The 12,711-nt window shown below is 39.6% G+C and overlaps 1 long non-coding RNA gene across 2 annotated transcripts; it reads right to left on the bottom strand.

Moving 5' to 3' along the window:
* Nucleotides 1-1,333: 1,333 nt before the first annotated feature.
* LOC138815787 (uncharacterized) lies at nucleotides 1,334-12,373 on the bottom strand. 2 transcript variants are annotated; one of them, XR_011368477.1, is made up of 5 exons: nucleotides 12,203-12,373; nucleotides 10,631-10,712; nucleotides 8,521-8,709; nucleotides 2,923-3,621; nucleotides 1,334-2,636 (listed from the first exon to the last, which is right to left on the bottom strand). It is a non-coding gene; the product is annotated as an uncharacterized lncRNA (long non-coding RNA). The 2 variants fall into 2 exon arrangements; XR_011368476.1 differs by having other exon boundaries at nucleotides 1,334-3,621.
* Between the last annotated feature and the right edge of the window lie 338 nt (nucleotides 12,374-12,711).

Raw genomic sequence — 12,711 nt, 5'->3', positions numbered from 1 at the left:
TAAAGAAAGAAAACTTGCTCCTAGATAATTGCCTGGATGATGGCTCTCATATCAACTATCTCCTCTTTAGGGATGTCTCTCCCCATCCCCAATGTGAAGTTGTTGCCACAAAACCACCAATTTCGTGTCTCTGATTTACAGAAAGTATCATTATGATTTCTGGTTTTCTTTTCAGCATGAAATTGGTGAGGAGAGAGCCATATTCACTTCTGTTTCTCCAATACCTGTAATAGTGCCTAGTCCTTAGTGCTCAGGAGCCTTACATGGAGATTAGCCTTCTCCAGCTCAATTTATCCTAGCTTCTGGTCAGGACAGCTTCTCAAGCTGAAGTCTGGTGGCTAGTAATCATTCCCTCTTATTCTTTGTGCCATTTGGTGGTGTTGAGTCTACTTCAGGGAAAAATCAGTGTTTGACACTTATTTGCTGCTATGGCAAAGGTGACTGTGACATCATAGAAGTTATGGCTATTGTTTTGTAAAGCTGTGTGAGGACACCCAACCCCACACAATTTCCCCAATATATGTGTCTCTTTTGCTCAGGAGTGCATTCAACAATTCAGCAACCAAACTGTCACCCAGTTCCTGATACACTCAGAGTATGTTTCCATTTCCTTTTAAAAAGAAAAAAGAAAAATTAAAGACATGCCTTTGATGATTTTCATTGAATTACTAAAACAGAGTAAATTTATGTATTTGTAAATCTTTGCCCATCTCTCTTGAGTCCTTGCTATATTTCTATGTGTTTGCAGCTTGGGAAGGGAAATAAGGTTTAATTCAGTATTGTCAGATACTATAGTTCAGAAGGCTCTTTTTAGACCCTTTTGGAGGGAATGCCAACTTTCCATCTTATGTTCTACAGATGGCCATCTTGGTACAGGAACCGAATAGACTGTCATAACATAAGAGGCTTGTCCTGATTTCTACTGACTTTCCTCTGGGGTCAGGGAGTGTGATCCCACTGCATATGTGTCTCTTTGTTACACTGAAAGGCCCAGGCCTCCTCAGAAAATCTAAGGCCAAGGGGGTAAGAGAGATTAAAACTCAGAACCCAGCTTCCCATATCATTGGGATTACAGGATTGAGTCTCATGGCCTCAACTCATAGCTGCTTTTATATACATACTGTAGTCAGTTTCATTATATTCACTTCCTAGACAGATATATACAAATATATGTATATAATTATTCATCTATTTTTAATCAATGTTATATCTAGAAATGCACAAATATATATTCATATAATTATAATCAAATTATATCCCTACTATCCCCAATAATATTTTACATTAATGTTTTGTGAAAAAAATACTAGACTAAAAATTTAAATGCCTTTGTAGTTTGAAAAATCATATTCAATCTTATATATTATATAATATACTATATATAACATAAAGAATATAACACATATTAACATATAACTAATTTAATTGTGGTTTCTTTTCTTCCTGATTTTGTGTTTTTTCATCTATGTAAACTTTCTTTCTTCTATTGATGATGGCTTTTACTTTCCAGTATACATATTTTCTATATATTTTGTCAAATATTTTCATTTGTCAAATATTTTATATTACTGGAGTCAAATTTTTCTTCCATATTTACCCAAAGCACAATGAAGATGTATACAGATTTAAACTCACTGTTGGAAGAGCATCCCACAGACCACTATAAGTATTGTGGCATTTGTCACAATTGACAGAATAGATTTTTAGGACATCTGATCTGCTATGTCCTAGACCTTTTGTAGCCACCTTATCACCCCATGCAGTCATGACCTGCTTCCTTGCCACTCCCTGTACATTTAACAGTTCCCATTATATGCAGTAGGCTGTCTTGTACAGCCCCCTGTCAATCTCTGTTCCCCCCCCCAGAACATGTATGCACGATGTTTCAGATTGTAGGTTTAAAAAGAAACATATTTAGGATTCATGAATTTTAGAATATATCAAAAACATTGACATTTTAATAAAGTTAGAAAAATAAATAGAATGAACCTTTTACAACAATCAGGACAAAAAGAAAAATAAAGATTTTCCCAGGAAGAGGGAAAGGAATCTCTAAATCTAGATTGGCCTCTAAGTTGCCTTCAGCAGAAATTCTGCCTCGGAGTCCTCAAAGGGATCTACTTCCTCATTAAAGACAGGATTTTCTTCCTGAGTCCAGAGAGGGACAGATTCTAATTTCTCAATTGGAAATTGGATCCCCTGCAGGAGGACAGATTGGTCTGGGTATTCTTTGAGGAAAGATTCCTTTTCTTCAACTGAATCTAGATTTTGGACCTCACTTATTGGTTTCACTGAACATAGACTGTGGTCATTTTCCATTAGCACACATTTACCCTGCACACCAAGAAGTGTTCTTTTTGACTGGTTTGGAGCTGATCTAGCTGGATTGTGAACATCAATGGAAGACATTCTGGATCGTCTTCTTCCTTGGTGCAGGTACACCTGCATCACATGTGGGATGTCCATAGGACTCAAAACCTGCTTGGGCCTTTCTACAAATTAAAAAAAAAAACTCTATGTTCACATGCTTTCTGGAGATTAGTGATGGCTTCTGATCTCCATCAGTCCCCATAGACTACATCACTGAAGGTTATTTATCTGTAGTTCTGCAGGAGCTGCTCTATGTTGATGCAAACCTGAGAATGGAAATAGGTACAAGATTCTTAGAGTAGACTCTAGAAGTTAAGGTGTGACTAAACTTCCATGAGGATCTAATGGGGGAAGCTGTAGAACTTGAGTTTGGACTGAACACTGATGGGAAGGTAGGGTATTTCTGAATGTATACTTCCAAGTTCTTTCAAAAAGAGAACATATTACCGGCAAAGAATATCCATAAAAGGACATTTTGCCAAGCTGGAGAGTACTAAGGGCTGTTGGCCAATCAGGCCCATCTCTAGAGACCCAGGTTCCATTCCTACTCACAAGCTCTGAGGCATTGAAACAAGGACTTCTTCCTCTTTTTCTTGGTCTCATGGGTCATGTGTTCCTCCAGCTGGTCCAGAAGAATATGTAAGTGGAAGAGCAGGTCTGAAGAGGGCATGTTGAGCTTGACATACTGTGTAAGTTCTTTTAGGGTGCAATGGTTCTTGGGTTCATAGAAATCATCAGGGTAGAAGTCCATCCACATAAGGAGGATGGAATAAACGATGCTGTGGGCAGTTTGGTGACAAGGAAAATGAAATTCCACCCTCCTCATCCTGAGCCTTGTACTAGAGCTTCTTTCTGCAGGACTTGCAGGTTGGGAAGTGGGAAGAGACTTCTGCAAGCAGGATGGTCCTCAAAATATCACTTCTAGAAATTTCTTAAATATAATTCTCTAAAATTCTCCCTGTGATAGGAAGAGAAAGTTGTTTCCCCACTGAATCTGACTTGCTATACACAGCCCTCCCTGTCTTCCATGAGAGTCCCAAACCACAACCACATCCACAACTGTGTAATCTGCTATGCACTGAAGTGCCAAGACTCAACCCCCTGGTGAAAATCACAACTTGTGTGCAAAGAAGAAAGTTGGCTTTGATTCGGAAACCTCAAAGATACCCAGTTTTCAAGGACAGAACTTCTTTTTGTGCCAACATCCACTTACTTCTTCACTTGTTCATTTTCCAATTATGGTAGTAGGATCTGTACCAATGGAAGGAGAGAAGGAAGTTAACTCTATGCTTCTCCTTTTCTGAACTAACAGGACACACATGGGACTGGCTAAGACCCACATGGTAATGTAAACATGACAGACAAAAAGTGGAGAAATGTTTACACAATTTCATGCAAATTCTGTGAGGATGCTTATATGCATCTGTCCAAATAAATGCACAATGACTCATGCCTCTAATTCTACTAATCACAGTTTGAACGCAGTCTAGTTTGTAAAATTCCAAAGACACTAATCTTCAATTAACCAGCCAAAGGCCAGAACTGGACCTGGGGCTCAAATGGTAGAGTGTTACAAATGGGACAGCACTCAAGCCCCCAATTCAAGTTTCAGTTGCATCCTTTCTTCTGTCTATATTCCTTCAAAGGCCTCCAAGATAGTGATTTTCTAGGTGAGGGTGGACGTTGGATGCCACGGGCTCATTCCTTTAATGCTGGTCTCTCAGCAAGCAAATTGCTAAGGCTCCACTAGCTTCTGAGGCAAATGAAATGCTCTGGCAGCCCAGTCCTAAGGAATTAGCCAGAGAGTGTACTTCTTCGTCTCTAGCCAAGCTCCTTGATCAGACTCCAGTGAAACAGTCTCAGAAAGGTGCCAAGTATACCAATACTCTGCCAGGGGGTCTCATCAACCCTGAGTTTGAAAGAGGAACACTCACTTTTTTTTGTTGGTTGTGGGGCTTGAACTCTGGGCTTGGGTGATATCCTTTAGCTCTTCAGTTAAAGGCTATCACTCACCCACTTGAGCCACAGTGCCACTTCCGGTTTTCTAGTGGTTTATTGGACATAAGAGTCTCATGGACTTTCCTGTCACGGCTGGCTTTGAACTACGGTCCTCAGATCTCAGCCTCCTGAGTAGCTAGGATTACAGGCATGATCCACTGGCACCTGGCTTAGGAACATTCACTTTTTAAACAGAATATCCAGCAACTGCTCCATTGTCCCCCACTCTCTATAGTGGTAGAGGAAGTTTCCAACATAGAAGGGATCACCTTTCTGGTAGTCAGGGACCAGGTCCATTACCAGCATTTCCAGCAAGCCTGAGTCCAGGATCCATATGTTATAAGGCACATTCAGGGTTTGGGCTGATTCATTGTCACACTGAGGTGGTAAAAAGAATGGATCTTTGAAATGTGAAAGTGGGAGTACCCTTCAAATTGAGTAATTGTAATAGAGTGGATTGAAAAGTACACAGTAAATATTTTCTCAGTATACACATATAAAAGCACACAAGAAGAAGTTTCTAATGTGGGCTGGATGAGATTAGATAGGTTTCCTGTTATAGTTATACTTGCCTGAGTTGCCTTATGATTCCCTTGGTTTCTTCTTATAAAAAAGGCCTGAGACATTGGATTCGTGATTTGGCACTGATCCAAAGTCTGCAGCATTGAGTGAGGCACTCATACCTCTCATGCCTGAGAGCTGAGTCTCTTGAACTTTGAAAACAACACAAGAACATCTTTCTTGTTCCTGCACCACAGGCCAAGTGAGCTGGCTTGAGCTGAATGTCAGTTACAGTTGCTTGGCTCTCATAGTTCTATATTCTATTCCATTGTGAGGTAGGTAGTGTCATTTCTCAGAGCCCAATGATCTAAGCTGTTTGGTCACATAAGACCATCCCAAAGACAAACTGGAGACTGAAATCTCCCCTCTCACATCACTATATCCACATGTGGACATTGTCAATTCCCAACATCCTCAGCTAAGCCTAGATACAGGCATGGTCTCAGCCTCAAGGAGCCCTTCCTAGGTCAGATCCAAGCCTTATTTGTCACTATTTCTTTCATAATGCACAAATCATTTCGGGTCTCATGGCCCTCTCAGCCTGTCATGTGCTTCTTGCATCTATTTTTGACATCTACTTCCTAGGACATTGTAAGGTTTTTGTTTCCTAATCTGTTTGCTCTTGATGCCCCTGTGTGCTGTCATCTGGAAAAAAGGCAAGTACTTAGAGGTGGGAAAATCAAACAAGTATTGAAAAACAAACATTACACATATAGTCAGACATTTTTACAAGTGTTCATTCTTGTAAGATAAAAGACTATTTTTGATAATTTTGTCATATTTTATGACAGAGGGGAAGGGGAGAAGGGAAGAGGTGCTGCATTGTCTTCTCATAATTCAATGATTATTATTTAAAAATACTATAGTTGAAGGAATGTACTATTTAAAGATAAAAGCTGTGCTCCTGTTCTTTTTATAAGCTAGTCATTTATAAAGTATTCCTCACTAAAGTCTTGTCATCTGTGTCCCATGAACTATCCTCCTCCTTCAAAATAATCAAGGAAAACCTTCACAAATAAGTGGACTGTTGTCCAACCCCTGGATAAGAATTTAAGGTACAACATTGCCTGCAATTTTGTTTGTGTACATGTGTGTGAGAGTGTGTGTGTATGTGGGTGAATGTGTGTCTGTGCATATGTGTGTTTTAGGGCTTGTTCTCAGGGGCTATATGACAATCCCGAGTGTTTTTCCCTTGCGTGTAGTGCCCTACCAATTGTGCTACAGTTTCACTGCAAGTTTTCTGTACTGAACTGGAGAGGAGAGACTCATAAAATTCCCTGTTCAGGCTGTCTGAAGTAAATCTCAGGTCTCAACCTCCTGTTAGCTAGAGTGATAATTATGTAAGAAAGCATTGTTATTGGAGGCAGTGGGGTTGCAAGTTTCAGTCCACCTTCACCACACTCTATATTATTAAACAGCAACAATAAAACCCTATATCAAAATACAATAATAAGAGGTAATTAGAATAAAATTTAGTGATATAGTCTGCTGGCATCACTTTCAGGCACCCTTGGTCTTAATGTTTAGCATCACAAAACCAAACAAAATGAGATAATTACAGTAGACTCAACGAATTTTAATTCCATCTTAAAATAATTTCAAAACATTATAAGAAACAAGAAAGCATTCATACTTATAAGGAGAATGTAAAAAAGATAAAAGATGGCAGATTATGAAATGGAAAATTCTACACTGCAAGAAAATTATTGTCATGGTGAATATATGATGGTATTGTCACAGTGAATATATGATAATGTACTTCAGAGCAGCAATGGATAAATATATATTTACTACACATAGTCTAACTTGTCTCAATCTCTATAAACTTTCAATCTTCTAGTACACATCATCATTGTATTCATGTTTATGGTATATTCTAAAATAACTAGCACAGTCAGGAGGTTACCAAAATACATTAGCTTCAATGTTTTAGGAGATTAACCTGCTAATTGTATTGACTTCTATATATTAAACATGTAGTGTGTTATCATTGTACTCTCTAAGTATGTACAAACACTACTTCAAAGTGAAATTGAATACAACAAGGTTTTGAAGGCATATGCCTGTAAAGCTAGCTATTTGGGACATCAGTTCAAGACCAGTGTAGTTTTTTCTGCAATGCTCCCCAACCACTGGCTCTGCGTGATGGAATACATCTATCATCCCAGGTTCATTGGGAGCTGAGAGCTGGAGGATTTCAATTTCATGCCATAGGCAAGAACTTCCACATGGCTCCATCTCAACCAAAGAAGGTTCAACACTGGCTAGTACCTATCACCCCCACCTAGGTGAAAATAAAAATAAGAGCAATGTAGTATAAGAAACAAACAATATCAAAACATGCCAATATAAACCATCATGAACAACACACACCTAGTGTTTGTTTCTCATACCTGTAATCCTAACTATAGCTAGGATTATATATGTGAGCCAGAGGCACCAAGCATTTCATCATTTTAAAAATGACTATTGAAGCCAGGTGCCAGTGGCTCATTCCTGTAATCCCAGCTACTCAGGATGCTGAGATCTGAGGATCACAGTTCTAAGTCAGCTCAGGAAGAAAAAAACCCATAAGACTCTTACCTCCAATTAACAACTCAGAAGTCAGAAGTGTCTCTGTGGCTCAATTGGTAGAGTGCTAACTATGTTGAGCACAGAGTCTCACAGACAGTGCCCAGGCACTGAGTTCAAGCCCCACATCTGACAAAAAATAGATAAATAAACATTTAAATGTCTGAATTTTTTGTGAATTAAAATGATGGTGTTCATACGCAATTCTACAGACAACTACATATTTCATTATATTTGTGGTTAGAAAAAGTAGCAGCACTTGAATAATGGATATTTTTTCATAAACTAGGGCATACTGATCTCTAATTAGAGGAAATTGCTGGACTCATAGGTAGTATTTTTTGGTTGGTTTTTGTTTTGTTTATAGAACAGGATGAGAAACCTTATTTCTGCCAATGACCATTTGGATATGTATAACATCATCCACAGGCCATGCAGAATTAACAGTAAAGACATGACACAGTCAACTGGCAATAAACTTATTTGTCTTTATGCCATGTTCCCAATGATTTGTTTAGCTTATATGTCCCTATGGCCTACAGTTTCCTATTCCTGCCTTCCTCAAAATACAGCATGTTCCACCGATTCAGATTTGAGCCAAGCAATATGTAGTATTAGTGCCAAGAGTTAAGGAAAGTTGTAACACAAACAGGGAAGGATGAAACCAACACTTTAGTAGCTGGACACTGGGGACTCAGGCCTAGAATACTAGCTACTCAGGAGGCTGATGATCTCAGTTCAAAACCAGATGGAGTGAGAAAATCTCTGAGACTCTTCTCTCCAATTAACAACCAAAAAGCCATAAAAGGAGCTGGGGCTCCAGAGGTAAAGTAGCCTTGATTACAAAAAAACTCAGGGGCAACACCCAATCCTGAGTTCAAGCTGAAGGTCAGGAACAAAAACAAAAACAATCAACAACAACAAAAAAAAAACAGAAACTGGGAAAAAGCTCAGGAAAGGATGGCATTGTCTACAAGACAAGTGTACACATTACATGAATTGTGAAATCACTGTACACACCTTAGTAACAATTACATTTTAAAAAGAATGTGAGAAATCCCAAAGCCATGGGGCCTTATGATGTGCATCTGCTTTCCAGAATTTCAGAGTCCCATCATCTAAGCTGGTAGCACACAGGTTGTACCTCAGGGTGATGAGAAAATAAGAAGCCAGAGATCCTTTCAGATTGTCCCACCAATTCTTCTATTACTGTAAGCAAAAAAAAAAAAAAAAAAAAAAAACAAAGCAAATAAATTAGACTTTAAGGTTAAACTAAGCTGCTATTAAAGATTCCAGGCAGAATTATACGGTGCCTGCTTCAAGGCAAGAGTGAGGCCAAGCCCACAGCCTCCAGAGAGGCATGACTACCACTTGTCCAACACTGCTGTCCTCCCCGCCCCCAGAGTTTACCTACAAGTCCCAAGTCCCTGCCTTTCTTCTTGTAATTCTTCAGCCACTGGTTGTCTCATTTCTCATTGTCTGTTTAGGTGGGATTTGAGACTCCTTCCTCTCCTCACCCAGCCACCAGACCCCAGGGGCCAAACTCCACCTCACAGACACTCCCCAGAACCCAGCTGCCTTTGCAGTTGCTGCTTCCTGAGCCACTGGGCTACTGCCTCCTTCCTCCCTTCACCAGCCTCTGCCAGGGCCTCCCATCCTCTCCCTACCACCACCACCCCCAATCCCAGCTTGGCCTCCCCCGTGGCCACCCCTCCTCTCCACAAATCTCCCAGCCCCAACCCCAGCAGGATCACTGCTCTGGGGATACAACTGTGGGCCAGGCCCAGCAGAATCAAAGGTGCCACAGTGTGCAGCTGGCTGAGAACTGGAGACAGCATAGGTCTCTGATCAGTGTCTTTCACTTCACTTACACAATTATTAATTGTATTGATTTGGTATTTAAGTTTAGATTTCATAACTTCTTATTAAGCCTTTGCAGAAGAGCTGGTAGAAATATAGTCCCCAAATTCGGATTGTCTCTAGTTTAATTCTTTTGAGATTCAGAGATGTTTAAGTAGTTATAACAATCATGAACTCTCATTTTCATAGCAGATGCTATTCAGAAAATAATTGCTTATGCATCTGTTATCAATTATTTACAAGACTTGAAACTTTTAAAGTTTCAAATATTACAGGAAGATCTTTGATTCATGTTGAATGGAGGTGAGTAGGTTGAGCTGTTGCATACATTCTTGTGTGTGTGTGTGTGTGTGTGTGTGTGTGTGTGTGTGTGTGTGTGTGTGTGTGTGAGTGTTTCTGTGTGTGTGTAGGGGGGTGTATGTGTATCATTGAAATCAAGGATAAGGATGTTGAGCCCTGGTCTGAACTTGTTTCCTTTTTCTGAGATATACATTATGGTGTTTCTTTGTTGGTGGTAGGCTCTGATTGCTTGCCTTTGCCTGATGCTCACATTCCAGCTGAATTTTTCAATTAAAGCTTCTTATTTAGTATTGAGCATATAGGTCTCTGATGTTGCTTTGTCTTTAGTCTGCCATCTAGGATCTTCTTTTCCTCTTTAAAAATTTACATTCAATATAAATTTTACCTCCTGACTGATTTTCCCTTTAATTTGCATTTTGAAAAAAGTATTATAAGAACTTTGATCTCTGTATTCATGAAGAAAAACCATTTTGAATTCTCTGTTTAATGTAACAACACCTGGACACATTTGTTAACACCAAGATCTTAAAATTTATTTTGTAGTTTTAGTTTAAAATGCCTCCTCCATGTTTACAGCATGAGGAGACAAACAATTTCTGGTAACAATGATAACAGTTTTATTCATTAAAAAATCAGATAATTCATAATTTTGAATATGTATAGTGGCAAATAAACACATTTGGTAAATAGATTTGCTTGATAGATCCGTGCACAAAAATACCACTCCTAAGGGCTGAAAAGGTGGATCAGTGGTAGACAGCTTATCTTGAATGCACGAGACCCTGGGTTTGATTCTGCAGCACCACCTAAGCAGAAAAGCTAGAAGAGGTACTGAGGCTCAAGTGGTAGAGCACTAGTCTTGAGCTGAAGGGCTGAAGGACAGCGACCAGGCCCAGAGTTCACCACCAAAAACAAATTAAATAAATAAATAAAACTCATATCAAGTACATTAATTTCAAACGTTGATTACCATTTTAGTTAGGGGCAGGGTGCCAAGATATAGCAGACTTCTGTTGCAAAGCTTTAAGAAGGATTTCAACACCTGACAAGTACTAAAGACAAGAAGGAAAAAAATTAGCTCTGCCAACAACATATAGAATCACCACTCAAAGAGAAACCAGTACTAAGATGAAATGCTTTTCATAAAATTTCTTAAGAGATTCTGGCTCTATATTAATTATCATATAAGTTAACCTTCAAAATCTCCATCGATGGGCCTTAAGGGCACCTACAAAAGCTGGAGGAGAGAATCATCAACCCAGATTTTTAATTTTGTAAATTAGGTAATGAGTTCATTTCTGGTTTGACAATCTCATCCCTTCCTTTGCTCTCTGTCTCTGATTTTCCCTCCTGTCCCTGTCCACAGTGGTATAGTTCATTGTGAACATAATATCGACAGAGTACAACTGAAACCAACCCAGCTTGACATATCCATTACATGTTTATCTGCAGTTAATCAGAAGAAATTGAGAATTGTGTGTTTCAACTGGTAGAGCTAGAACACCACCAGACTTCAATTGGAAACCTAAAGGACAGCGTCAATATTGTGATTTTTAAGAACCAATGCTGTCCCATACATAATCTCAGACTCCACACACACACACACACACACACACACACACACACACACACACACACACATCTTAAAATAGATGTTAGTACTGAAATCCAAATAGTTTTTTTTTATTTTTATAAGTTTTATTTTTAGCTTTAATGAGGTTTGACTTGATAGTTTCTACTAATGAGCCACAACTTAGAACTTTGTTATAATTTTACCCTGTCTGTATTCAGAGAAACATTCTCTGAATTTCTCCATTTCCAGTTTGGTCCAGTTTCTTCTTTTGAGACTCAGTCTCTTAGACTTTTCTGTCTTGCATTGTCTGTAAGTTCATTGATCCAGTAGATCTCAGCCATCCTAATACCTGGACAGAACCTGCCTTGGGAAAAGTGTTCTAAGCTCACCATGCAATGGAGGCTGTTAGTACTCACCCATTATCATTTTTTCTTCAGAAATGAGAAATTGGGGGCTGGGAAGGTGGCTCAGTGGTAGAGTGCTTGCCTTGCAGAAATGAGAGATTGTTAGGTCCAGGAATTCAGGGGAAGCACTCACTGTGTGCTATTTCATACTTTTTTGGGGAAGGGCACGGTCCGGTCCTGGGGCCTGAACTCTGGGCCTGGGCGCTGTCCCTCAGCTCTTCAACTCAAGGCTCGTACTCTACCACTTGAGCCACAGCGCCACTTCCGGCTTTTTTCTTTTTGCTTATGTGGTGCTGAGTAATTGAACCCAGGGCCTCATGCATGCAAGGCAAGCGCTCTACCACTGAGCCATCTTCCCAGCCTGATTTCATACTTTTTTTATTTAATGGCAGCTTCCACCTATTGTCTACTTTAAGCATTGTGTGAAGAGAAAGATTGCCCCTAAGAGACAGAAGTACTGTACTAACTGTTGCTCTCAAAACACAGGAGGAGGGAAAGAAGTTCTGAAGGAGCCATGTAGCCTAGAAACTGAGTTCTTAGAAACTCAAACTGCCTTTTATCTTACCTTCAACATAGAAAGTCAGAGATTGCAGTGGCTTGTAAGCTCCATTTATATTCCTGTGCAGGGGCTCCCTTCCCCTTTGCCCTTCTGACTGTTTACATCAGTGGCAGGTGTGAAGACGTAACAAGAACACCTAAAGTTTGGGCCTGGGATTAAAAACTCCATTTTGTGATTATAAACATTCCACCACTTCCTGAATTGAATCTGAGGGGCAGAAGAAAGTTAGGTTAGGAATTCGTATAATTACTTCTAAGTTTGCTATCTAAAATCATCCCTTCCTACCCCTCAGAATCCTATTTCCCAACTGTGTAGACACCCTTACACTCTGTTCTCCTGAAGCATTTGAGTGTGGGCCATCATCTGCTTCTTATGTGTACTGCTTTTCAAATGGAGAGTTTCTCCTAGGCTCAAAATGATTTCATTGATGAGGACACTGTGCAATAAGCTAAACTGGGTTTGTTCATGTGTTCATACCCGAGGGAGAACTAGTAAGGGCTAAGTAGTAGTCAGGG

The sequence above is a fragment of the Dipodomys merriami genome, unplaced genomic scaffold (genome assembly GCF_024711535.1).
Source record: "Dipodomys merriami isolate MVZ:Mamm:240054 unplaced genomic scaffold, mDipMer1.0.p SCAF_67, whole genome shotgun sequence".
Lineage (NCBI taxonomy): Eukaryota > Metazoa > Chordata > Mammalia > Rodentia > Heteromyidae > Dipodomys > Dipodomys merriami.
Note: the sequence above shows the minus strand (reverse complement) of the source record. Positions and strands in the feature narration are given on the sequence as shown.